This window comes from Physella acuta, unplaced genomic scaffold (genome assembly GCF_028476545.2).
Source record: "Physella acuta isolate Inbredline_101_S28 unplaced genomic scaffold, ASM2847654v3 ptg000076l, whole genome shotgun sequence".
Classification (NCBI taxonomy): domain Eukaryota; kingdom Metazoa; phylum Mollusca; class Gastropoda; family Physidae; genus Physella; species Physella acuta.
In genome coordinates, this window is record NW_026731596.1 from 937,501 (window position 1) to 964,634 (window position 27,134).

Sequence of the window (27,134 nt, forward strand, 5' to 3'; positions counted from 1 at the left end):
TTGTGGATGTGACATCAGTCGAGAGTTATGGATGTGACATCAGTCGAGAGTTATGGATGTGACATCAGTGGAGAGTTATGGATGTGACATCAGTGGAGAGTTATGGATGTGACATCAGTCGAGAGTTGTGGATGTGACATCAGTCGAGAGTTATGGATGTGACATCAGTGGAGAGTTATGGATGTGACATCAGTCGAGAGTTATGGATGTGACATCAGTGGAGAGTTATGGATGTGACATCAGTCGAGAGTTATGGATGTGACATCAGTGGAGAGTTATGGATGTGACATCAGTCGAGAGTTGTGGATGTGACATCAGTCGAGAGTTATGGATGTGACATCAGTGGAGAGTTATGGATGTGACATCAGTCGAGAGTTATGGATGTGACATCAGTGGAGAGTTATGGATGTGACATCAGTGGAGAGTTATGGATGTGACATCAGTCGAGAGTTGTGGATGTGACATCAGTCGAGAGTTATGGATGTGACATCAGTCGAGAGTTGTGGATGTGACATCAGTCGAGAGTTATGGATGTGACATGAGTCGAGAGTTATGGATGTGACATCAGTCGAGAGTTATGGATGTGACATCAGTCGTGAGTTATGGATGTGACATCAGTGGAGAGTTGTGGATGTGACATCAGTGGAGAGTTGTGGATGTGACATCAGTGGAGAGTTATGGATGTGACATCAGTCGAGAGTTATGGATGTGACATCAGTCGAGAGTTATGGATGTGACATCAGTCGAGAGTTATGGATGTGACATCAGTGGAGAGTTATGGATGTGACATCAGTGGAGAGTTATGGATGTGACATCAGTCGAGAGTTATGGATGTGACATCAGTGGAGAGTTATGGATGTGACATCAGTGGAGAGTTATGGATGTGACATCAGTCGAGAGTTATGGATGTGACATCAGTGGAGAGTTATGGATGTGACATCAGTCGAGAGTTGTGGATGTGACATCAGTGGAGAGTTATGGATGTGACATCAGTGGAGAGTTGTGGATGTGACATCAGTGGAGAGTTATGGATGTGACATCAGTCGAGAGTTATGGATGTGACATCAGCCAAGAGTTATGGATGTGACATCAGTGGAGAGTTATGGATGTGACATCAGTGGAGAGTTATGGATGTGACATCAGCCAAGAGTTATGGATGTGACATCAGTGGAGAGTTATGGATGTGACATCAGTCGAGAGTTATGGATGTGACATCAGTGGAGAGTTATGGATGTGACATCAGTGGAGAGTTATGGATGTGACATCAGCCAAGAGTTATGGATGTGACATCAGTGGAGAGTTATGGATGTGACATCAGTCGAGAGTTATGGATGTGACATCAGTGGAGAGTTATGGATGTGACATCAGTAGAGAGTTATGGATGTGACATCACTCGAGAGTTATGGATGTGACATCAGTGGAGAGTTATGGATGTGACATCAGTCGAGAGTTGTGGATGTGACATCAGTGGAGAGTTATGGATGTGACATCAGTGGAGAGTTGTGGATGTGACATCAGTGGAGAGTTATGGATGTGACATCAGTCGAGAGTTATGGATGTGACATCAGCCAAGAGTTATGGATGTGACATCAGTGGAGAGTTATGGATGTGACATCAGTGGAGAGTTATGGATGTGACATCAGCCAAGAGTTATGGATGTGACATCAGTGGAGAGTTATGGATGTGACATCAGCCAAGAGTTATGGATGTGACATCAGTGGAGAGTTATGGATGTGACATCAGTCGAGAGTTATGGATGTGACATCAGTGAAGAGTTATGGATGTGACATCAGTGGAGAGTTATGGATGTGACATCAGCCGAGAGTTATGGATGTGACATCAGTCGAGAGTTATGGATGTGACATCAGTCGAGAGTTATGGATGTGACATCAGTGGAGAGTTATGGATGTGACATCAGTCGAGAGTTATGGATGTGACATCAGTCGAGAGTTATGGATGTGACATCAGTGGAGAATTATGGATGTGACATCAGTGGAGAGTTGTGGATGTGACATCAGTCGAGAGTTATGGATGTGACATCAGTGGAGAGTTATGGATGTGACATCACTCGAGAGTTATGGATGTGACATCAGTCGAGAGTTATGGATGTGACATCAGTCGAGAGTTATGGATGTGACATCAGTCGAGAGTTGTGGATGTGACATCAGTCGAGAGTTATGGATGTGACATCAGTGGAGAGTTATGGATGTGACATCAGTCGAGAGTTGTGGATGTGACATCAGTCAAGCTACTATACACATGGTAGCATATGTAGGTGGGGTAGCAGAGTAGCCACACAAATGCTACATGTTGTCAAATATTTGACAGTAGTTGTAAAGTACTATTTTAAACCTCACGGTACATGATGCTGCTGAAGTAGAGTCGACCTGTTTTAGTGACCTTTGTACTTGAAGGGATAGTATCAACAACATGCATAGCTTTATTTACTTTCCCTAACGTGAGCCAGGTACCCATCAGAGCTGAGTTTACTCAGACAACTTACGGACTCGAATATATTTGACAGAGGACAACATTTTAATTTAGATGTAAATTGACAACTTTCTTGTTTTTTATGTAAAAATGTTGTTGTAGTTTAGTGTGGTGCGGTGCCATGGAATTGACCACAATGGTGTGGTTGGGGGAATGTTTGTACATGCACATAAGTGACCACGTGATAACCGTAACTATAAAGACTAGTTGCCGTGCAGTGATGAAATGCTGACCACGACAACTGTCAAGACTAACACACATTCATATGTTTATGTTGTGGTCTCAATTTACCATAACAACTAGACAAAATATGACATACAACAACACACAAAACTTGTACCACACAAGACGACATACAACAACACACAAAACTTGTACCACACAAGACGACATACAACAACACACATATCGTGTACCACAAAAAATGACATACAACAGCACAAGAACTTGTACCATGTGATTTCTGTTGCTCTATTTCCCGCCACTTGACGAAATCCAACTATCCCATAATTCTGGGTATTAGGTTAATCCATGATCTCTTTTGGCGGCTTACTGACGTCATCCTGGTTGAAGTAGGGCAGCTCAACGACGACAGCAGCACACCATCACTACCAGGGGAGTACCATCATACCATCACTACCAGGGGAGTACCATCATATCATCACTACCAGGGGAGTACCATCATAACATCACTACCAGGGGAGTACCATCATAACATCACTACCAGGGGAGTACCATCATAACATCACTACCAGGGGAGTACCATCATAACATCACTACCAGGGGAGTACCAGTATAACATCACTACCAGGGGAGTGTCAGCATAACATCACTACCAGGGGAGTACCATCATAACATCACTACCAGGGGAGTACCAGTATAACATCACTACCAGGGGAGTGTCAGCATAACATCACTACCAGGGGAGTACCATCATAGCATCACTACCAGGGGAGTACCATCATAACATCACTACCAGGGGAGTAACATCACTACCAGGGGAGTACCATCATAACATCACTACCAGGGGAGTACCAGCATAACATCACTACCAGGGGAGTACCAGCATAACATTACTACCAGGGGAGTACCATCATAACATCACTACCAGGGGAGTACCATCATAACATTACTACCAGGGGAGTACCATCATAACATCACTACCAGGGGAGTACCATCATAACATCACTACCAGGGGAGTACCAGTATAACATCACTACCAGGGGAGTACCATCATAACATCACTACCAGGGGAGTACCAGTATAACATCACTACCAGGGGAGTACTTTGATCCTTTATGTTTGTATCACACGCAGAGAGAAGCTTGTAACAAATAAAACTTGGACAAACTTTTTAAATGTCAAGTTCTGGAACACTCCAGATGAAGACATTTTGAAACAACCCTTTAGCTTTCATTGTTTCAGCTAGAGAATAGTGTATTATATTGTTAGCTATCATTGTTTTGGCTAGCGAATGAGTGTATTACATATTAGTATCATTACTTAGAAGTCTATTCAAAAGCTAGTTATTATAAAATGTTTTAATACATTAAGAAATGTTTTATGAGTTATAAAAATATAATGGTAAATTGAAAAAAAAATAAAGTTATCATTTCTGATCACCTGAGATCCAATAGGACAGATGAAGTAGAGTTTATCTATTTATTGCAATAAAAAAAGAAAAATAACAGTAAAATTCGATATTTGTTTAAAACCTAATCTATTTTTGTATTTTTTTAAATAGCCACTACTTTTGTATTAGAACATAAGAAATAATGTCACCACCAAAATATTTTAGTCACCACTCCAAATGTCAATATTCGAGTCACTTTCATCAAATGACATGGAAACCACTTGGTTATTTCCCTTTGTCAACTGTGTGCAGTAATCTCAACAATAATTCACATGATGAAATTAGTTCCTAATTAGGTCACAATTTAAATACTATTGTATTGACATTGGAGATGTAGGTACATGCTAAGTTTGAAAGAAATTGGTTCGGTGTAACGTGATCGAAAATTCTGGAACAAAACTGGATAACAGTCAAACACAGTAAGGGGAAAGTGACCCAATTACGAGGATGTGGACAGAAGTCCAGTGGACCACTATGCTTGCAGTAGAGTTAAGTACACCACCATGCTTGCAGTAGAGTCAAGTACACCACCATGCTTGCAGTAGAGTCAAGTACACCACCATGCTTGCAGTAGAGAGTACTTATCCAATTTCACATCTTAAATCGCCGGGTCAGCAGTTTTTTGTTGTAATTTCTTTGGTCTAGAACATTGTAATCTAATTTAGACCTCCCCCCCCCCACCTCTGACTGTATGTCTAACCTAAATATTGCTTGTGGGTCATGGTACGCTACACACGGGGATAAAGTGAGATACATAGCGAGGTATCTCTTCAATATCAAGTACATATTGTGTACACTGCGAGATTCACTAGCCCCGCCCCCCCCCCCCGTGCCCCGCCCCCAAAAGTACGGTGAAGGTTTAACAACAGGCTAACAAACAAGGTCAGAGGAAGGTCCTTCATTCAAATACCAAAACACAACGATTACGTCTGGGGGTTTGGGGGTGGGGGTGGGGGGTGGGGGTGGGGGTGGGGGGGGGGGGGGTTATAGTTTACCAAACACGAAAGCCGTAGAAATCTAAACACTAGATCACGTGGTTGACATTTAAATATTAAATCCATTGTAGGGCTGCAGCTAGAGTAAACAACTAGATGACATCAACCTGCCTGACACTACCCTGTCGGATAAAACCCTGCCTGTCTACAGTGCCTGCCACGGAGGGGGGGGGGCCTAACTAAAATTTTCCGGAGGGGGGGGGGGGAAGGGAGGGGGGGGGCAGGGGAGGGGAGCGGACACTGGTAAAAGTATATATTTTCTATATAAATTCCATTTTGTTCGGGGGGGGGGGGGGAGAAACTCTGGAAGAAACTCTGCCAGTCACCACCCTACCTATTCTGTTGTACAACTCTTTAAAACCCACCTATACCACGTGACTAGTCAAACTAGGACAGCAATTAACACCAAAGTCTATAAACAGAAAGCTGCATCTATTTTTAGCCGTCAACACTAAAAATAGCAACAGGCGGGGATTATTGTCCAAGCCAAGACATATATCGTCCACACATTACATAACAGACGGATACGGCGTTTCTGACACACCCCTACATACATAGCATTAAGTCTTCACATATAGCCCATCTATCCCCCCCCCTACATACATAGCATTACAGTCTTCACATATAGCCCATCTATCCCCCCCCCCTACATACATAGCATTACAGTCTTCACATATAGCCCATCTATTCCCCCCCCCCCCCTACATACATATAGTCTTCACATATAGCCCATCTATTCCCCCCCCCCCCTACATACATAGCATTATAGTCTTCACATATAGCCCATCTATTCCCCCCCCCCCCCCCCTTCTTGATCCTAAAACCATAAGCCACGCCACGACACGACACATATTGTCAAGTCTTTTATTGTCCAAGTCTTTTATTGTCAAGTCTTTTATTGTCAAGTCTTTTATTGTCAAGTCTTTTATTGTCAAGTCTTTTATTGTCAAGTCTTTTATTGTCAAGTCTTTTATTGTCAAGTCTTTTATTGTCAAGTCTTTCATTGTCAAGTCTTTTATTGTCAAGTCTTTTATTGTCAAGTCTTTTATTGTCAAGTCTTTTATTGTCAAGTCTTTTATTGTCAAGTCTTTTATTGTCAAGTCTTTTATTGTCAAGTCTTTTATTGTCAAGTCTTTTATTGTCAAGTCTTTTATTGTCAAGTCTTTTATTGTCAAGTCCTTTTATTGTCAAGTCTTTTATTGTCAAGTCTTTTATTGTCAAGTCTTTTATTGTCAAGTCTTTTATTGTCAAGTCTTTATTGTCAAGTCTTTTATTGTCAAGTCTTTTATTGTCAAGTCTTTTATTGTCAAGTCTTTTATTGTCAAGTCTTTTATTGTCAAGTCTTTTATTGTCAAGTCTTTTATTGTCAAGTCTTTTATTGTCAAGTCTTTTATTGTCAAGTCTTTTATTGTCAAGTCTTTTATTGTCAAGTCTTTTATTGTCAAGTTTTGTATTGTCAAGTCTTTTATTGTCAAAGTCTTTTATTGTCAAGTCTTTTATTGTCAAGTCTTTTATTGTCAAGTCTTTTATTGTCAAGTCTTTTATTGTCAAGTCTTTTATTGTCAAGTCTTTTATTGTCAAGTCTTTTATTGTCAAGTCTTTTATTGTCAAGTCTTTTATTGTCAAGTCTTTTATTGTCAAGTCTTTTATTGTCAAGTCTTTTATTGTCAAGTCTTTTTATTGTCAAGTCTTTTATTGTCAAGTCTTTTATTGTCAAGTCTTTTATTGTCAAGTCTTTTATTGTCAAGTCTTTTATTGTCAAGTCCTTTTATTGTCAAGTCTTTTATTGTCAAGTTTTGTATTGTCAAGTCTTTTATTGTCAAGTCTTTTATTGTCAAGTCTTTTATTGTCAAGTCTTTTATTGTCAAGTCTTTTATTGTCAAGTCTTTTATTGTCAAGTCTTTTATTGTCAAGTCTTTTATTGTCAAGTCTTTTATTGTCAAGTTTTGTATTGTCAAGTCTTTTATTGTCAAGTCTTTTATTGTCAAGTTTTGTATTGTCAAGTTTTGTTTGTCAAGTTTTGTATTGTTAAGTCTTGTATTGTTAAGTCTTGTATTGTTAAGTCTTGTATTGTTAAGTCTTGTATTGTTAAGTCTTGTATTGTTAAGTTTTGTATTTTAAAATCTTGCATTGTAAAGTTCTGCGTCAACTTCTTTATGCATGAATTTAAAAGCAGAAATTTGACCCAATTATGAATAGATCCTATCAAAGGTAGTGGTACATAATATTTTCCTAAACCACCCAACAACCCAAAGTAACACAATGTAACTAAATGGGAAACCTAACCCTAACCAAGGTGTTCTATACTATGTGCGACAATCCCTAACCTGCTAATCGAAATTTAAAAAAACTAGAACATTTTTTAAATGCATCATATATGTCTTAAATCACATAACACCATTTTGTAATAGCCTTCATCAACCCCCACCCCAACCCCACTCCAATTAATTCCCTAACTTTAAAAATCTATATAAGAAAGATAACTCGGTAAAATGTTTCCCGATAAAAGAGTTTCACAGTTAGGCCCCTTAGTTGTCATAAATAAATTTACCTCGAACTAAGGGAGAGAATCAACGTAGAAACATTATATTTTATGTGGTTATTCCCCTTTAATCGAAATCTTAGAAAACTGCAAGCTTTACATGAGCACAAATGAAGATACCATTTGTACGCTCGAGGGGCGAAAGTTTAATGTATGGAAACGTGACAGACAACGTGATCTGATCTATAGCGTGACACACAACGTGACGAGACCTATAGCGTGACACAGAGAGACCTGACCTATGTACACAACATAACCAGACCTATAGAGTGATACACAACGTGACGTGACCTATAGCGTGACACAGAGAGACCTGACCTATGTACACAACATTAACCAGACCTATAGAGTGATACACGACTTGACGTGACCTATAGCGTGACGAAGTTGTGACACCACAGTGCTAAAGGGGGGTGGGGGGTAGGGTGGTGCTTATGTACCTGACGTCACACGGTCAGTGTGTTTTTTTTTTGGGGGGGGGGGGGGTGGGTGGGGTATGTGACATTCCCTGCGTAGGGAAGTGTGGTTTACAATATATTAATGACAAATAATTAGTTTTGTTTTTCTTAAAAATAATTGAGGATTAAAAGTTTCAGGTTTGTAAGCCACGGGTTAAAAGGTTATTTTTTCTGGCTATATGTAACATATGTCTTGGCTAGTTTTAGAGGAACCGAGTGACCAATACCACAACACACAAATGTCATGTCACACCAAACCATTCAAAAAGTTTACTGCAAGTTAAAGATACTGAACACTAATCTCCTTAAAACCATCCAGTATCTTCACAAGCAGGCCAGCTAACAACGCTTCAATCATTGATAGCTTTATGTTAACCTGCAGCCTAGCCTGCTGAAATAATAATTCAATACTTAACAATTTTATGTAGCATAGCGTACTTAAATAATTCAATACTTAACAATTTTATGTAGCATAGCGTACTTAAATAATTCAATACTTTACAATTTTACGTAGCCTAGCGTATTTGTATTACAATTCAATACTTTAGAGTTTTACGTAGCCTAGCGTATTTGTATTACAATTCAATCCATTACAATTTCATGTAGCCTAGCGTGCTGAAATAATTCAATACTTTACAATTTTATGTGGCCTAGCCTGCTGAAATAATAATTCAATCCTTTACAATTTTATGTAGCCTAGCCTGTTTAAATTACAATTCAATACTTTACAATTTCATGTAGCCTAGCGCGCTGTAATGGCTGTTAAATACTTGAGAATACAGCAGTTCTAGCCGAGAGGTTGTAATTTAAGCAGTGAAAAAAATGCCGGCCTTTGATATCTACCGGAAAATGCCGGCTTCCTGCTGACGTTAACGGTAATGAAACTGATCTCGAACTTTAATGAAAAGATGCAAAGTTCGATGAACTATTAATCAACGCTGCAATTATCTTCAACAGCACTCCATACATTAATTATCTAAGACATTCGCTCTTCAAACATGTGACGTCAGTTGGTTTAGAGATTACAGACTTATCGTGTTTCATATGACGTCAAAGATGTGATAGATAAAGATGATGAAGACTTAAAGTACAACACAAGATGGTTGAGGACAATCAAAGACGTGAAGTGGCTTGATACATCTTCACTGCAGGCTGACAATCTTTTCTGTCAATCCTGTCAGTAGGGGGACAGCAAAACACGTGCAGCTAATGACATGGCAGATAGTCTGTCTGACACAGGGAAAGTTGGACTGACAAAGGGCGATGTCAGTATGACATAGCACGATGCTAGACTGACAGAGTGGTATCTTAAGATATCTGAATGAAAGCTGTTAACAGCTGTCTTTATCTGTCAGTGCTTGAAACAGAAAGCCCAGAAGAAAACATCCACTCCTTATTTAGCAGCCGGGTGATCCATTCTTGCCTGTTAGATGCTAATTGATTTCATTCTCAAGCTTTTAATTGATTTCATTTTCAAGCTTTTAATTGATTTCATTTTCAAGCTTTTAATAAACAAACGCCATTTGAATAGAATGTGATCATTTTACACTGCTAACCATTTTGGGCTGACAAAAATGCTTTTTGTGAGGGCAGTTGTGTGTAGTGTTGTGAGTGATATTTTGTGTAGTAGGCCTATTAGTAGGTTAGAGATTGTGTGTGGTGTTGTGAGGTATTTTGTGTGGTAACGTATGAGGTGTTGTGTGGTAACGTGTGTGGTATGGTATGTTGTGTGGTATGTGGTGTGGTATGTGGTGTGGTATGTGGTGTGGTATGTGGTGTGTGCGGCTGAGATTGACACACGACTATGTGGGCTCTTCCCAAAGTAATTTCGCCCCCCCCCCCAACGCGAGTTAACAGTTTATTTCGGGCTCGATTTGGTCCAGTCACGTGATAACATTTTAGTCCGCCTGGCTGGAGACTGGAGCTAAATGTTGTAGGGGACTGTGGTGGAGGAAGTGGTTTGTGGGAGGAGGGGGGGGGGGGGGGTCAGTGGGGGCGGAGGGAGGGGGGTCAGTGGGGAGCGGAAGGAGGGGAGTGAGTGGGGGAGGGGAACAAGTGGGGAAGGTAGCCAGTGGGGAGGGGAGTCAGTGGGGAGGGGATTGAGTGGGGAGGGGAGTCAGTGGGGAAGGGATTCAGTGGGGAGGGGAGTCAGTGGAGAAGAGGGGTCAGCTGAAACTAGTGCAATCAGTTTGAAGGTAGGGGGTCATTGTGAAGGTAGTGGTGTCAGTGTAAATCAGCAATAATTATCTGGTGCCGCTGCTAGAAATATTCCAGAAAAAGAACCAAGTATAAAGAATCTGTACCATGAACATCTGGGATGCCAAACTACAAGATTAATAAATGCTCGGGATCTGAAGCTTTGGGGATGAAAACATGTTACACAAAACACTAGGAGAATTCAGCTGTAAGAACTATAAACGTCACTAAAAGTAGAGGCTAAATTTACAACAATCTTTATTAGCCTTTAATTACCAAACTTTAGCATGTCTTAAACTACAGTTAAGGTTAGTTGATATTCCAATTACTGGGGTCAAGTTATGTTGATAGTCCAATTACTGGGGTCAAGTTATGTTAATGGTCAATCTACAAGACAGACGAGGTGAGCATCGTGTTAAATGAAGACAAACGATACATGTATCGAATAAAATGAATAAACGAGGCGAGTATCGATTTTAATGGGATCGATACATCACGCCCACACACCGATCACTCACTCGGCCATAAATAACGTCACGTGATGCTGGGTCCACCTGTTGATCGGGGTCAAAGTTCAGTTCGTGATGTAAACACATTACGTGAGCTGTTGACTCGTAGGAAAACAACAACGTCGACTTCACTGTCAACACTACGTGTGTAGTAGGTCAATCGTCAACACTACGTGTGTAATAGACCAATCGTCAACACTACATGTGTAATAGACCATTCGTCAACACCACATTGTGTTATAGGCCAATCGTCAACACTACGTGTGTAATAGACCATTCCCCAACACTACATGTGTAATAGACCATTCCCCAACACCATATGTGTAATAGACCATTCCCCAACACTACATGTGTAATAGACCATTCCCCAACACTACATGTGTAATAGACCATTCCCCAACACTACACTGTGTAATAGACCATTCACCACCACTACATGTGACATAGACCATTCCCCAACACTACATGTGTAATAGACCATTCCCCAACACTACACTGTGTAATAGACCATTCCCCAACACTACACTGTGTAATAGACCATTCACCACCACTACATGTGACATAGACCATTCCCCAACACTGCATGTGTAATAGACCATTCCCCAACACTCCACTGTTTAGTAAATAAACCATTCCCCAACACTACATGTGTAATAGACCATTCCCCAACACTGCATGTGTAATAGACCATTCCCCAACACTCCACTGTTTAGTAAATAAACCATTCCCCAACACTACATGTGTAATAGACCATTCCCCAACACTCCACTGTTTAGTAAATAAACCATTCCCCAACACTACATGTGTAATAGACCATTCCCCAACACTGCATGTGTAATAGACCATTCCCCAACACTCCACTGTTTAGTAAATAAACCATTCCCCAACACTACATGTGTAATAGACCATTCCCCAACACTCCACTGTTTAGTAAATAAACCATTCCCCAACACTACAATGTGTAATAGACCATTCCCCAACACTCCACTGTTTAGTAAATAAACCATTCCCCAACACTACATGTGTAATAGACCATTCCCCAACACTCCACTGTTTAGTAAATAAACCATTCCCCAACACTACAATGTGTAATAGACCATTCCCCAACACTCCACTGTTTAGTAAATAAACCATTCCCCAACACTACATGTGTAATAGACCATTCCCCAACACTCCACTGTTTAGTAAATAAACCATTCCCCAACACTACAATGTGTAATAGACCATTCCCCAACACTCCACTGTTTAGTAAATAAACCATTCCCCAACACTACAATGTGTAATAGACCATGACTAAGCAGTGAGTCAGAGGTTTATTTTTATCTTGGTATTAGCGATAAGTCATTTCTTGTGTAGGTCTCGTTGGGGACTGGCTGGTACACAGATTATGACTCAGCTACACACTGGCATAACACAGACACGTAGTAGGTGTGTTGTAGGGCAGGACACACACCAACACACAGCATGGACAGTCTAAACACTCGGCCACTAGTGTGTTTACTGGCACGCTGGTCTATGACTTCATTACAGAACAGCATTCTATAACACACAACAGCATTTCATCTCACACAACAACACAACAGCACTACAGCACACACTAGCTCTATAGCACAACATCTAACACCACAACCCAACTGACCCACCCAACGCCATCATACCCTACCCACACCAGCTGCCACCACCTCCAACCTTCACCCTCCTCTCATGGTTTGCTATGTCAGTCTGCGATACTCCACACCCATACACTTTCACGTAATGCCACAATGACATTTTAATCAATTAGCAACAGTGATATAATAATTAATTAGCAACAGATGCAGCAAGCGGCATGCAAAACGAAATTTGAGAGCGGATAATTTAGAAATGTGGGGAAGCGACGTTATAGCGAGTTAAAATAATAGTTTATTAACTGTCTCAGAGTGGTTCCGCCCAGTCGATTAATTATCTCTCTCACACTTGTCTAGACTATTACCTCTCTCAGACAGTGCCAGACATGTTCCATTCTATTGTATGTGCCAGCCCTCGTTCCGTATAGTCTAAAGTTAATCAGTCCCAACTCCACATATTAACCGTTACCCTGTCTTACAACCAAAACTTCCAGTAACCCACCACCGCTACCCGGGCAATAGTTAAACTTGTCTTATCCAATGACAAGTGCCAAGTCTAACTACATCGTTTTACATCCCGGCCAACCCATGTCTACCTGCATCATGGCCAACCTATATCAAGTCTACCTGAATTACGGCCAACCTATATCAAGTCTACTTGAATTACGGTCAACCTATATCAAGTCTACTTGAATTACGGCCAACCTATATCAAGTCTACTTGAATTACGGCCAACCTATGTCAAGTCTAACTGCATCATGGCCAACCTATGGCAAGTCTAACTGCATCATGGCCAACCTATGTCAAGTCTATCTGAATTACGGCCAACCTATGTCAAGTCTACATGAATTACGGCCAACCTATGTCACGTCTACCTGAATTACGGCCAACCTATGTCAAGTCTATCTGAATTACGGCCAACCTATGTCAAGTCTACCTGAATTACGGCCAACCTATGTCAAGTCTATCTGAATTACGGCCAACCTATGTCAAGTCTACCTGAATTACGGCCAACCTATGTCAAGTCTATCTGAATTACGGCCAACCTATGTCAAGTCTACCTGAATTACGGCCAACCTATGTCAAGTCTACCTGAATTACGGCCAACCTATGTCGAGTCTACCTGAATTACGGCCAACCTATGTCAAGTCTATCTGAATTACGGCCAACCTATGTCAAGTCTATCTGAATTACGGCCAACCTATGTCAAGTCTACATGAATTACGGCCAAGCTATGTCAAGTCTACCTGAATTACGGCCAACCTATGTCAAGTCTACATGAATTACGGCCAACCTATGTCAAGTCTACATGAATTACGGCCAACCTATGTCAAGTCTACATGAATTACGGCCAACCTATGTCAAGTCTACATGAATTACGGCCAACCTATGTCAAGTCTACCTGAATTACGGCCAACCTATGTCAAGTCTACCTGAATTACGGCCAACCTATGTCAAGTCTACCTGAATTACGGCCAACCTATGTCAAGTCTACCTGAATTACGGCCAACCTATGTCAAGTCTACCTGAATTACGGCCAACCTATGTCAAGTCTACCTGAATTACGGCCCCGCAAACCGCCAAAAATAAATCATTAATCTAGTGAAGGCTTAGAAATGAGAGCTCCATTAAACGATAATTTCGGTTTTTACTAATTAGGATCTAATGAAGTAGCCGATTGTTATTAGACGAGTTGATTACAGAGACTTTGATAAAAACGTTGGGAAATAGTTTATAGAAGTGTGACGTAATTGTTTTTTTAATGTTTGGCATCGGCAGGCTGTTTTATCGAGGTGACTTTGTTAGGTGTTAAGTGACTTCATGACGCGGCTTTTGTTAGGTGTTAGGTAACTTTGTTAGGTGTTAGGTGACTTCATGACGCGGCTTTTGCTAGGGGCTAGGTAACTTTGTTATGTAAGTTTGTTAGGTGACTCGGTTAAGTGACTTTATAAGGTGACTTGAGTGGTGTGCGCAGTGGTGTGTGGAGTGGTGATACGCTGGTGACATTGTAGATGTTCTAACTAAAAGTGAATGGGAAGGATGGGGTAGGGCCAAGAGAGTGAATCAAGTGATCTTTATTCCAAGGGTTTGAACCTAGTTGATTGGATCCACTTTGTTTTACAGAAAATTGTTAGGTCAAAGGCTTCTCATTGAGTTCTAGTCCATACATAAGGTCACAAGGGGGGGGGGGGCAAGTTACAAGGGAGGGGAATATAGGAGGGTTAAGAAAAAGTGATGTAGTATATATTTTGTGAGGGGTTATATTGTGTGAGGGGTTATCTTGTGTGAGGGGTTATATTGTGTGAGGGGTTATCTTGTGTGAGGGGTTATATTGTGTGAGGGGTTATATTGTGTGAGGGGTTATATTGTGTGAGGGGTTATCTTGTGTGAGGGGTTATATTGTGTGAGGGGTTATATTGTGTGAGGGGTTATCTTGTGTGAGGGGTTATATTGTGTGAGGGGTTATATTGTGTGAGGGGTTATATTGTGTGAGGGGTTATCTTGTGTGAGGGGTTATATTGTGTGAGGGGTTATCTTGTGTGAGGGGTTATATTGTGTGAGGGGTTATCTTGTGTGAGGGGTTATCTTGTGTGATTGGTTCTATTGTGTGAGGGGTTTTATATTGTGTGAGGGGTTATCTTGTGTGAGGGGTTATCTTGTGTGATTGGTTCTATTGTGTGAGGGGTTATCTTGTGTGAGGGGTTATATTGTGTGAGGGGTTTTATATTGTGTGAGGGGTTATATTGTGTGAGGGGTTATATTGTGTGAGGGGTTATCTTGTGTGAGGGGTTATCTTGTGTGATTGGTTCTATTGTGTGAGGGGTTATATTGTGTGAGGGGTTATATTGTGTAAGTGGTTATACTGTGTGAGGTCCTTTCCCGAGGGCCACTTCCAGAGAGAAAAGATGCAATGTATAGCGAAAAGTAAAAACGTCCTTAGAGAATTCTAAATGCTGACGGACGATGTTGGGATAGTATCCTTATTGTCCAGTAGAGTTGGGCTGTTGTCCGCCATTTTATTTTTCTCAGATGTGTCACGTGAGAAAAACAAATGTCGCGTGCTCTGTGGCACGTGCACGCTGTACGTGAGCAGAACCACGTGACACACACCACGTGGTCACTCATTACGTCACGTGACATGGATACCGCTCTCTCTAACAGACGGTAATAGCTGCATGTTAATTATATGGGGGGATCTTTAGAGGTATCATTTACTGGGGGTCAGTTGCTGGGGGTCAGTAAATGGGGTCACTTACTTGAGGCAAGTTGCTGGGGTCAGTTACTGGGGGTCAGTAAATGGGGTCAGTTATTTGAGGCAAGTTGCTGGGGTCAGTTACTGGGGGTCAGTAAATGGGGTCAGTTATTTGAGGCAAGTTGCTAAGGTCAGTACATGGGGGTTAGTTACTGGGGTCAGTTACTGGGGGTCAGTAAATGGGGTCAGTTACTGGGGTCAGTTACTTGAGGCAAGTTGCTGGGGTCAGAAAATGGGATTAGCTACTGGGGTCAGTTACTGGGTTCACTAAATGGAAGCAAGTTGCTGGGGTCAGTTACTGGGTTCACTAAATGGAAGCAAGTTGCTGGGGTCAGTAAATAGGGGTTAGTTACTGGGGTCAGTTACTGTGGTCCGTTAATGGGGGCCAGTTGCTGGGGTGAGGAAATGGGGTCAGTTACAGGGGTCAATTGCTGGGGTCAGTTGCTGAATGTCAGTTAATGTGAGTCGGTAGCTGGGGTCAGTCAATGGAGTTGAAGGGGTCAGTTACTAGGGTCGTATGCTAGGGACAGCTACTGGGGTCAGTTAATGTTGGTCAGCTACTGGGCCTAGGATCAGCCGCTCAAACTTCAAGCTCTAAATGTCAAAAAACTTGTGGCTTAACCACAGTTCACTGTTTGACGTCCCACAAATTTACTGTATGACCTACACTTGGTCTATGCTGCACCAAGTAGACAAAACGTCGCTAGAGGTCTATGGACGACCATTTGCCAATATTTCACCTGTCAAGCCTGTCCTGAAGTCGCTGTGACAGTCGATGACAGAACGCCTGATCTGGTCGATGTGTGCATGGACCAATACAAAGCCTGTTTTGATCCACGTTCTGTTTTCTTGATACCGGGCTTAGCACGGATATAAGGAGATGGGGTGGGGGGTGGGGGGGGGGGGGGGGGGTGGTGAAGTTTGGGGTGGGGTTTGTGATGGGTGGGGGTTGTGGTGTGGAGAGGGAGTTGTTACCTGTCCTGCCTCACGTAGATGTTACTGACAGAGGTAAACCATTTTAGCATGTAGTTGTAACACTTTGAAGAACTACATATGAAAGAACGACTACTTACTTTTATCGTAGAGAGGCCATAAAAGACGCAATACTTAAGTCATAGAAATGTCATAAACTGCCGTACATATGCCATAATAATACATCATATACTGACGCTAAAAATAGAAATGCCATAGCTGTGTATTTGTGATGCTGTATGTGTGTAGACATATGGTTTATAGAGCCAATCAGTCTGAAATCTGGCATAATAACCCTTACAAAATCTGGTGTGGTCTCCCACCCCCCCCCCCCAACCCCCAATCATTTCCCCCCCCCCTCCCCACCGTTCAAGCCAGACAAGGGAGATAATGACAGTCGGCCAGACCTTCCTCATCACGTGACCCCCACTGAGCCGCACTTTGTCTTAACGGCCCTGGCGTGACGTCATAGCATTAACCGAATCATTTCTCCAGGTGAGAGCTGCGCTACCTCAACATGACGTCACGGGGCACGTCATGACGTCACGGGCCACGTCATTACGTTGTTTACAAAATACAGTGGCTCTAACAAATCCCCCACTCAATAACCCCAGCAGTTTAAAATTAGCGCAGGTCTGTGATAATCCATTCAGGATTAGGAAGTTGTTCAGGTTAAATCTTGATTTACAAGATAATCTGCATTAATCAGGAAGAAAGATTAACAGTTGTGGTGGTGTGTTGATGTGTAATGTAGAGTGTGTAGTTCTGAACGTGGTATGTTTATAATGGTGTGTTGAATGGGGTGTTGAATGTGTTGTGTTGAAAACTTTGTGTTGAGTGTGGTTTGTTTAGTGTGTTGTGTTAAAAATGTTGCTGTGTTGTTGAATTTTTGTGTTAAGTGTGTTGTGTAGAATATGTTGTGAAGGCGGAGATGTGTAGCAAGACTGTGTAGCTAAAATGTGTAGATCTTTATTTTTTTCCTTTGTACCAGGATGTAACAGGAAAACAAAAGATTAATTACAATGCCTCGTTGAGTAATTAATTAGACCATCAAAACAATGTTTTATGTAGATTTGTGCATCCATTCACAGCTGTTTCTCAATAAACACCACTAGTTAGGTGTTATTAGGGGTGTTTGGGGCTAAGTAAAGTTTGGGGCTAAGTAAAGTTTGGGGCTAAGTAAAGGTTGGGGCTAAGTAAAGTTTGGGGCTAAGTAAAGGTTGAGGCTAAGTAAAGGTTGGAGCTAAGTAAAGTTTGGGGCTAAGTAAAGTTTGGGGCTAAGTAAAGGTTGAGGCTAAGTAAAGGTTGGAGCTAAGTAAAGTTTGGGGCTAAGTAAAGTTTGGGGCTAAGTAAAGTTTGGGGCTAAGTAAAGTTTGGGGCTAAGTAAAGTTTGGGGCTAAGTAAAGTTTGGGGCTAAGGAAAGGTTGGGGCTAAGTAAAGTTTGGGGCTAAGTAAAGTTTGGGGCTAAGTAAAGGTTGGAGCTAAGTAAAGGTTGGAGCTAAGGAAAGGTTGGGGCTAAGTTAAGGTTGGGGCTAAGTAAAGTTTGGGGCTAAGTAAAGGTTGGGGCTAAGTAAAGGTTGGGGCTAAGTTAAGGTTGGGGCTAAGTAAAGTTTGGGGCTAAGTAAAGGTTGGGGCTAAGTAAAGGTTGGGGCTAAGTAAAGGTTGGGGCTAAGTAAAGGTTGTGGCTAAGTAAAGGTTGGGGCTAAGTAAAGGTTGGGGCTAAGTAAAGGTTGGGGCTAAGTAAAGGTTGGGGCTAAGTAAAGGTTGGGGGCTAAGTAAAGGTTGGGGCTAAGTAAAGTTTGGGGCTAAGTAAAGTTTGGGGCTAAGTAGGTTGGGGGCTAAGTAAAGGTTGGGGCTAAGTAAAGGTTGGGGCTAAGTAAAGGTTGGGGCTAAGTAAAGGTTGGGGCTAAGTAAAGGTTGGGGCTAAGTAAAGGTTGGGGCTAAGTAAAGGTTGGGGCTAAGTAAAGGTTGGGGCTAAGTAAAGGTTGGGGCTAAGTAAAGGTTGGGGCTAAGTAAAGGTTGAGGCTAAGTAAAGGTTGGGGCTAAGTAAAGGTTGGGGCTAAGTAAAGGTTGGGGCTAAGTAGGTTGGGGGCTAAGTAAAGGTTGGGGCTAAGTAGGTTGGGGCTAAGTAAAGGTTGGGGCTAAGTAAAGGTTGGGGCTAAGTAAAGGTTGGGGCTAAGTAAAGGTTGGGGCTAAGTAGGTTGGGGGCTAAGTAAAGGTTGGGGCTAAGTAAAGGTTGGGGCTAAAGGAAAGGTTGGGGTTAAGTAAAGGTTGGGCCTAAGTAAAGGTTGGGGCTATGTAAAGGTTGGGGCTAAGTAAAGGTTGGGGCTAAGTAAAGGTTGGGGCTAAGTAAAGGTTGGGGCTAAGTAAAGGTTGGGGCTAAGTAAAGGTTGGGGCTAAGTAAAGGTTGGGGCTAAGTAGGTTGGGGGCTAAGTAAAGGTTGGGGCTAAGTAGGTTGGGGCTAAGTAAAGGTTGGGGCTAAGTAAAGGTTGGGGCTAAGTAAAGGTTGGGGCTAAGTAAAGGTTGGGGCTAAGTAGGTTGGGGGCTAAGTAAAGGTTGGGGCTAAGTAGGTTGGGGCTAAGTAAAGGTTGGGGCTAAGTAAAGATTGGGGCTAAGTAAAGGTTGGGGCTAAGTAAAGTTTGGGGCTAAGTAAAGGTTGGGTAAAGGTTGGGGCTAAGTAAAGGTTGGGGGCTAAGTAAAGGTTGGGGCTAAGTAAAGGTTGGGGCTAAGTAAAGGTTGGGGCTAAGTAAAGGTTGGGGCTAAGTAGGTTGGGGGCTAAGTAAAGGTTGGGGCTAAGTAAAGGTTGGGGCTAAGTAAAGATTGGGGCTAAGTAAAGGTTGGGGCTAAGTAAAATTTGGGGCTAAGTAAAGGTTGGGGCTAAGTAAAGGTTGGGGCTAAGTAAAGGTTGGGGCTAAGTAAAGGTTGGGGCTAAGTAAAGGTTGGGGCTAAGTAAAGGTTGGGTAAAGGTTGGGGCTAAGTAAAGTTTGGGGCTAAGTAAAGGTTGGGGCTAAGTAAAGGTTGGGGCTAAGTAAAGTTTGGGGCTAAGTAAAGGTTGGGTAAAGGTTGGGGCTAAGTAAAGGTTGGGGCTAAGTAAAGGTTGGGGCTAAGTAAAGGTTGGGGCTAAGTAAAGGTTGAGGCTAAAGGAAAGGTTGGGGCTAAGTAAAGGTTGGGGCTAAGTAAAGGTTGGGGAAAGGTTGGGGCTAAGTAAAGTTTGGGGCTAAGTAAAGGTTGGGTAAAGGTTGGGGCTAAGTAAAGGTTGGGGGCTAAGTAAAGGTTGGGGCTAAGTAAAGGTTGGGGCTAAGTAAAGGTTGGGGCTAAGTAAAGGTTGGGTAAAGGTTGGGGCTAAGTAAAGGTTGGGGCTAAGTAAAGGTTGGGGCTAAGTAAAGGTTGGGGCTAAGTAAAGGTTGGGTCTAAGTAAAGGTTGGGGAAAGGTTGGGGCTAAGTAAAGGTTGGGGCTAAGTAAAGGTTGGGGCTAAGGAAAGGTTGGGGCTAAGTAAAGGTTGGGGCTAAGTAAAGGTTGGGGCTAAGTAAAGGTTGGGGCTAAGTAAAGGTTGGGGCTAAGTAAAGGTTGGGGCTAAGTAAAGGTTGGGGCTAAGTAAAGGTTGGGGCTAAGTAAAGGTTGGGGAAAGGTTGGGGCTAAGTAAAGGTTGGGGCTAAGTAAAGGTTGGGGAAAGGTTGGGGCTAACTAAAGGTTGGGGCTAAGTAAAGGTTGGGGAAAGGTTGGGGCTAAGTAAAGGTTGTGGCTAAGTAAAGGTTGGGGCTAAGTAAAGGTTGGGTAAAGGTTGGGGCTAAGTAAAGTTTGGGGCTAAGTAAAGGTTGGGGAAAGGTTGGGGCTAAGTAAAGGTTGGGGCTAAGTAAAGTTTGGGGCTAAGTAAAGGTTGGGGCTAAGTAAAGGTTGGGGCTAAGTAAAGGTTGGGGCTAAGTAAAGGTTGGGGGCTAAGTAAAGGTTGGGGCTAAGTAAAGGTTGGGGCTAAGTAAAGGTTGGGGGCTAAGTAAAGGTAGGGGCTAAGTAAAGGTTGGGGAAAGGTTGGGGCTAAGTAAAGGTTGGGGCTAAGTAAAGGTTGGGGAAAGGTTGGGGCTAAGTAAAGGTTGGGGCTAAGTAAAGGTTGGGGGCTAAGTAAAGGTTGGGGCTAAGTAAAGGTTGGGGCTAAGTAAAGGTTGGGGCTAAGTAAAGGTTGGGGAAAGGTTGGGGCTAAGTAGGTTGGGGGCTAAGTAAAGGTTGGGGCTAAGTAAAGGTTGGGGCTAAGTAAAGGTTGGGGCTAAGTAAAGGTTGGGGCTAAGTAAAGGTTGGGGCTAAGTAGGTTGGGTTGGGGCTAAGTAAAGGTTGGGGCTAAGTAAAGGTTGGGGCTAAAGGAAAGGTTGGGGCTAAGTAAAGTTTGGGGCTAAGTAAAGGTTGGGGCTAAGTAAAGGTTGGGGCTAAGTAAAGGTTGGGGAAAGGTTGGGGAAAGGTTGGGGCTAAGTAAAGGTTGGGGCTAAGTAAAGGTTGGGGCTAAGTAAAGGTTGGGGCTAAGTAAAGGTTGGGGAAAGGTTGGGGCTAAGTAAAGGTTGGGGCTAAGTAAAGGTTGGGGCTAAGGAAAGGTTGGGGCTAAGTAAAGGTTGGGGCTAAGTAAAGGTTGGGGCTAAGTAAAGGTTGGGGCTAAGTAAAGGTTGGGGCTAAGTAAAGGTTGGGGCTAAGTAAAGGTTGGGGCTAAGTAAAGGTTGGGGCTAAGTAAAGGTTGGGGAAAGGTTGGGGCTAAGTAAAGGTTGGGGCTAAGTAAAGGTTGGGGAAAGGTTGGGGCTAACTGGGGCTAAGTAAAGGTTGGGGCTAAGTAAAGGTTGGGAAAGGTTGGGGCTAAGTAAAGGTTGGGGCTAAGTAAAGGTTGGGGAAAGGTTGGGGCTAACTAAAGGTTGGGGCTAAGTAAAGGTTGGGGAAAGGTTGGGGCTAAGTAAAGGTTGTGGCTAAGTAAAGGTTGGGGCTAAGTAAAGGTTGGGGTAAAAGGTTGGGGGCTAAGTAAAGTTTGGGGCTAAGTAAAGGTTGGGGAAAGGTTGGGGCTAAGTAAAGGTTTGGGGCTAAGTAGGTTGGGGCTAAGTAAAGGTTGGGGCTAAGTAAAGGTTGGGGCTAAGTAAAGATTGGGGCTAAGTAAAGGTTGGGGCTAAGTAAAGGTTGGGTAAAGGTTGGGGCTAAGTAAAGTTTGGGGCTAAGTAAAGGTTGGGGCTAAGTAAAGGTTGGGGCTAAGTAAAGTTTGGGGCTAAGTAAAGGTTGGGTAAAGGTTGGGGCTAAGTAAAGGTTGGGGCTAAGTAAAGGTTGGGGCTAAGTAAAGGTTGGGGCTAAGTAAAGGTTGAGGCTAAAGGAAAGGTTGGGGCTAAGTAAAGGTTGGGGCTAAGTAAAGGTTGGGGAAAGGTTGGGGCTAAGTAAAGTTTGGGGCTAAGTAAAGGTTGGGTAAAGGTTGGGGCTAAGTAAAGGTTGGGGGCTAAGTAAAGGTTGGGGCTAAGTAAAGGTTGGGGCTAAGTAAAGGTTGGGGCTAAGTAAAGGTTGGGTAAAGGTTGGGGCTAAGTAAAGGTTGGGGCTAAGTAAAGGTTGGGGCTAAGTAAAGGTTGGGGCTAAGTAAAGGTTGGGTCTAAGTAAAGGTTGGGGAAAGGTTGGGGCTAAGTAAAGGTTGGGGCTAAGTAAAGGTTGGGGCTAAGGAAAGGTTGGGGCTAAGTAAAGGTTGGGGCTAAGTAAAGGTTGGGGCTAAGTAAAGGTTGGGGCTAAGTAAAGGTTGGGGCTAAGTAAAGGTTGGGGCTAAGTAAAGGTTGGGGCTAAGTAAAGGTTGGGGCTAAGTAAAGGTTGGGGAAAGGTTGGGGCTAAGTAAAGGTTGGGGCTAAGTAAAGGTTGGGGAAAGGTTGGGGCTAACTAAAGGTTGGGGCTAAGTAAAGGTTGGGGCTAAGTAAAGGTTGGGGAAAGGTTGGGGCTAAGTAAAGGTTGTGGCTAAGTAAAGGTTGGGGCTAAGTAAAGGTTGGGTAAAGGTTGGGGCTAAGTAAAGTTTGGGGCTAAGTAAAGGTTGGGGAAAGGTTGGGGCTAAGTAAAGGTTGGGGCTAAGTAAAGTTTGGGGCTACGTAAAGGTTGGGGCTAAGTAAAGGTTGGGGCTAAGTAAAGGTTGGGGCTAAGTAAAGGTTGGGGGCTAAGTAAAGGTTGGGGCTAAGTAAAGGTTGGGGCTAAGTAAAGGTTGGGGGCTAAGTAAAGGTAGGGGCTAAGTAAAGGTTGGGGAAAGGTTGGGGCTAAGTAAAGGTTGGGGCTAAGTAAAGGTTGGGGAAAGGTTGGGGCTAAGTAAAGGTTGGGGCTAAGTAAAGGTTGGGGGCTAAGTAAAGGTTGGGGCTAAGTAAAGGTTGGGGCTAAGTAAAGGTTGGGGCTAAGTAAAGGTTGGGGAAAGGTTGGGGCTAAGTAGGTTGGGGGCTAAGTAAAGGTTGGGGCTAAGTAAAGGTTGGGGCTAAGTAAAGGTTGGGGCTAAGTAAAGGTTGGGGCTAAGTAAAGGTTGGGGCTAAGTAGGTTGGGTTGGGGCTAAGTAAAGGTTGGGGCTAAGTAAAGGTTGGGGCTAAAGGAAAGGTTGGGGCTAAGTAAAGTTTGGGGCTAAGTAAAGGTTGGGGCTAAGTAAAGGTTGGGGCTAAGTAAAGGTTGGGGAAAGGTTGGGGAAAGGTTGGGGCTAAGTAAAGGTTGGGGCTAAGTAAAGGTTGGGGCTAAGTAAAGGTTGGGGCTAAGTAAAGGTTGGGGAAAGGTTGGGGCTAAGTAAAGGTTGGGGCTAAGTAAAGGTTGGGGCTAAGGAAAGGTTGGGGCTAAGTAAAGGTTGGGGCTAAGTAAAGGTTGGGGCTAAGTAAAGGTTGGGGCTAAGTAAAGGTTGGGGCTAAGTAAAGGTTGGGGCTAAGTAAAGGTTGGGGCTAAGTAAAGGTTGGGGAAAGGTTGGGGCTAAGTAAAGGTTGGGGCTAAGTAAAGGTTGGGGAAAGGTTGGGGCTAACTAAAGGTTGGGGCTAAGTAAAGGTTGGGGAAAGGTTGGGGCTAAGTAAAGGTTGTGGCTAAGTAAAGGTTGGGGCTAAGTAAAGGTTGGGTAAAGGTTGGGGCTAAGTAAAGTTTGGGGCTAAGTAAAGGTTGGGGAAAGGTTGGGGCTAAGTAAAGGTTGGGGCTAAGTAAAGGTTGGGGCTAAGTAAAGGTTGGGGCTAAGTAAAGGTTGGGGCTAAGTAAAGGTTGGGGAAAGGTTGGGGCTAAGTAAAGGTTGGGGCTAAGTGAAGGTTGGGGCTAAGTAAAGGTTGGGGCTAAGTAAAGGTTGGGGAAAGGTTGGGGCTAAGTAAAGGTTGGGGCTAAGTAAAGTTTGGGGCTAAGTAAAGGTTGGGGCTAAGTAAAGGTTGGGGAAAGGTTGGGGCTAAGTAAAGGTTGGGGCTAAGTAAAGTTTGGGGCTAAGTAAAGGTTGGGGCTAAGTAAAGGTTGGGGAAAGGTTGGGGCTAAGTAAAGGTTGTGGCTAAGTAAAGGTTGAGGCTAAGTAAAGGTTGGGTAAAGGTTGGGGCTAAGTAAAGTTTGGGGCTAAGTAAAGGTTGGGGAAAGGTTGGGGCTAAGTAAAGGTTGGGGCTAAGTAAAGTTTGGGGCTAAGTAAAGGTTGGGGAAAGGTTGGGGCTAAGTAAAGGTTGGGGCTAAGTAAAGTTTGGGGCTAAGTAAAGGTTGGGGAAAGGTTGGGGCTAAGTAAAGTTTGGGGCTAAGTAAAGGTTGGGTAAAGGTTGGGGCTAAGTAAAGGTTGGGTAAAGGTTGGGGCTAAGTAAAGATTGGGGCTAAAGGAAAGGTTGGGGTTAAGTAAAGGTTGGGCCTAAGTAAAGGTTGGGGCTATGTAAAGGTTGGGGCTAAGTAAAGGTTGGGGCTAAGTAAAGGTTGGGGCTAAGTAAAGGTTGGGGCTAAGTAAAGGTTGGGGCTAAGTAAAGGTTGTGGCTAAGTAAAGGTTGGGGCTAAGTAAAGGTTGTGGCTAAGTAAAGGTTGGGGCTAAGTAAAGGTTGGGGCTAAGTAAAGGTTGGGGCTAAGTAAAGGTTGGGGCTAAGTAAAGGTTGGGGGCTAAGTAAAGGTTGGGGCTAAGTAAAGTTTGGGGCTAAGTAAAGTTTGGGGCTAAGTAGGTTGGGGGCTAAGTAAAGGTTGGGGCTAAGTAAAGGTTGGGGCTAAGTAAAGGTTGGGGCTAAGTAAAGGTTGGGGCTAAGTAAAGGTTGGGGCTAAGTAAAGGTTGGGGCTAAGTAAAGGTTGGGGCTAAGTAAAGGTTGGGGCTAAGTAAAGGTTGGGGCTAAGTAAAGGTTGGGGCTAAGTAAAGGTTGAGGCTAAGTAAAGGTTGGGGCTAAGTAAAGGTTGGGGCTAAGTAAAGGTTGGGGCTAAGTAGGTTGGGGGCTAAGTAAAGGTTGGGGCTAAGTAGGTTGGGGCTAAGTAAAGGTTGGGGCTAAGTAAAGGTTGGGGCTAAGTAAAGGTTGGGGCTAAGTAAAGGTTGGGGCTAAGTAGGTTGGGGGCTAAGTAAAGGTTGGGGCTAAGTAAAGGTTGGGGCTAAAGGAAAGGTTGGGGTTAAGTAAAGGTTGGGCCTAAGTAAAGGTTGGGGCTATGTAAAGGTTGGGGCTAAGTAAAGGTTGGGGCTAAGTAAAGGTTGGGGCTAAGTAAAGGTTGTGGCTAAGTAAAGGTTGGGGCTAAGTAAAGGTTGGGGCTAAGTAAAGGTTGGGGCTAAGTAGGTTGGGGGCTAAGTAAAGGTTGGGGCTAAGTAGGTTGGGGCTAAGTAAAGGTTGGGGCTAAGTAAAGGTTGGGGCTAAGTAAAGGTTGGGGCTAAGTAAAGGTTGGGGCTAAGTAGGTTGGGGGCTAAGTAAAGGTTGGGGCTAAGTAGGTTGGGGCTAAGTAAAGGTTGGGGCTAAGTAAAGATTGGGGCTAAGTAAAGGTTGGGGCTAAGTAAAGTTTGGGGCTAAGTAAAGGTTGGGTAAAGGTTGGGGCTAAGTAAAGGTTGGGGGCTAAGTAAAGGTTGGGGCTAAGTAAAGGTTGGGGCTAAGTAAAGGTTGGGGCTAAGTAAAGGTTGGGGCTAAGTAGGTTGGGGGCTAAGTAAAGGTTGGGGCTAAGTAAAGGTTGGGGCTAAGTAAAGATTGGGGCTAAGTAAAGGTTGGGGCTAAGTAAAGTTTGGGGCTAAGTAAAGGTTGGGGCTAAGTAAAGGTTGGGGCTAAGTAAAGGTTGGGGCTAAGTAAAGGTTGGGGCTAAGTAAAGGTTGGGGCTAAGTAAAGGTTGGGTAAAGGTTGGGGCTAAGTAAAGTTTGGGGCTAAGTAAAGGTTGGGGCTAAGTAAAGGTTGGGGCTAAGTAAAGTTTGGGGCTAAGTAAAGGTTGGGTAAAGGTTGGGGCTAAGTAAAGGTTGGGGCTAAGTAAAGGTTGGGGCTAAGTAAAGGTTGGGGCTAAGTAAAGGTTGAGGCTAAAGGAAAGGTTGGGGCTAAGTAAAGGTTGGGGCTAAGTAAAGGTTGGGGAAAGGTTGGGGCTAAGTAAAGTTTGGGGCTAAGTAAAGGTTGGGTAAAGGTTGGGGCTAAGTAAAGGTTGGGGGCTAAGTAAAGGTTGGGGCTAAGTAAAGGTTGGGGCTAAGTAAAGGTTGGGGCTAAGTAAAGGTTGGGTAAAGGTTGGGGCTAAGTAAAGGTTGGGGCTAAGTAAAGGTTGGGGCTAAGTAAAGGTTGGGTCTAAGTAAAGGTTGGGGAAAGGTTGGGGCTAAGTAAAGGTTGGGGCTAAGTAAAGGTTGGGGCTAAGGAAAGGTTGGGGCTAAGTAAAGGTTGGGGCTAAGTAAAGGTTGGGGCTAAGTAAAGGTTGGGGCTAAGTAAAGGTTGGGGCTAAGTAAAGGTTGGGGCTAAGTAAAGGTTGGGGCTAAGTAAAGGTTGGGGCTAAGTAAAGGTTGGGGAAAGGTTGGGGCTAAGTAAAGGTTGGGGCTAAGTAAAGGTTGGGGAAAGGTTGGGGCTAACTAAAGGTTGGGGCTAAGTAAAGGTTGGGGAAAGGTTGGGGCTAAGTAAAGGTTGTGGCTAAGTAAAGGTTGGGGCTAAGTAAAGGTTGGGTAAAGGTTGGGGCTAAGTAAAGTTTGGGGCTAAGTAAAGGTTGGGGAAAGGTTGGGGCTAAGTAAAGGTTGGGGCTAAGTAAAGGTTGGGGCTAAGTAAAGGTTGGGGCTAAGTAAAGGTTGGGGCTAAGTAAAGGTTGGGGCTAAGTAAAGGTTGGGGCTAAGTAAAGGTTGGGGCTAAGTAAAGGTTGGGGCTAAGTAAAGGTTGGGGCTAAGTAAAGGTTGGGGCTAAGTAAAGGTTGGGGCTAAGTAAAGGTTGGGGCTAAGTAAAGGTTGGGGCTAAGTAGGTTGGGGCTAAGTAAAGGTTGGGGCTAAGTAAAAGTTGGGGCTAAGTAAAGGTTGGGGCTAAGTAAAGGTAGGGGCTAAGTAAAGGTTGGGGCTAAGTAAAGGTTGTGGCTAAGTAAAGGTTGGGGCTAAGTAAAGGTTGGGGCTAAGTAAAGGTTGGGGC

The 27,134-nt window shown here is 43.4% G+C and overlaps 1 protein-coding gene across 2 annotated transcripts in view; it reads right to left on the reverse strand.

The window, feature by feature from the left end:
• LOC131953687 (5'-AMP-activated protein kinase subunit gamma-1) overlaps window positions 1-27,134 on the reverse strand; it is a 180,697-nt gene that overhangs the window by 113,702 nt on the left and 39,861 nt on the right. The window lies entirely within an intron of this gene.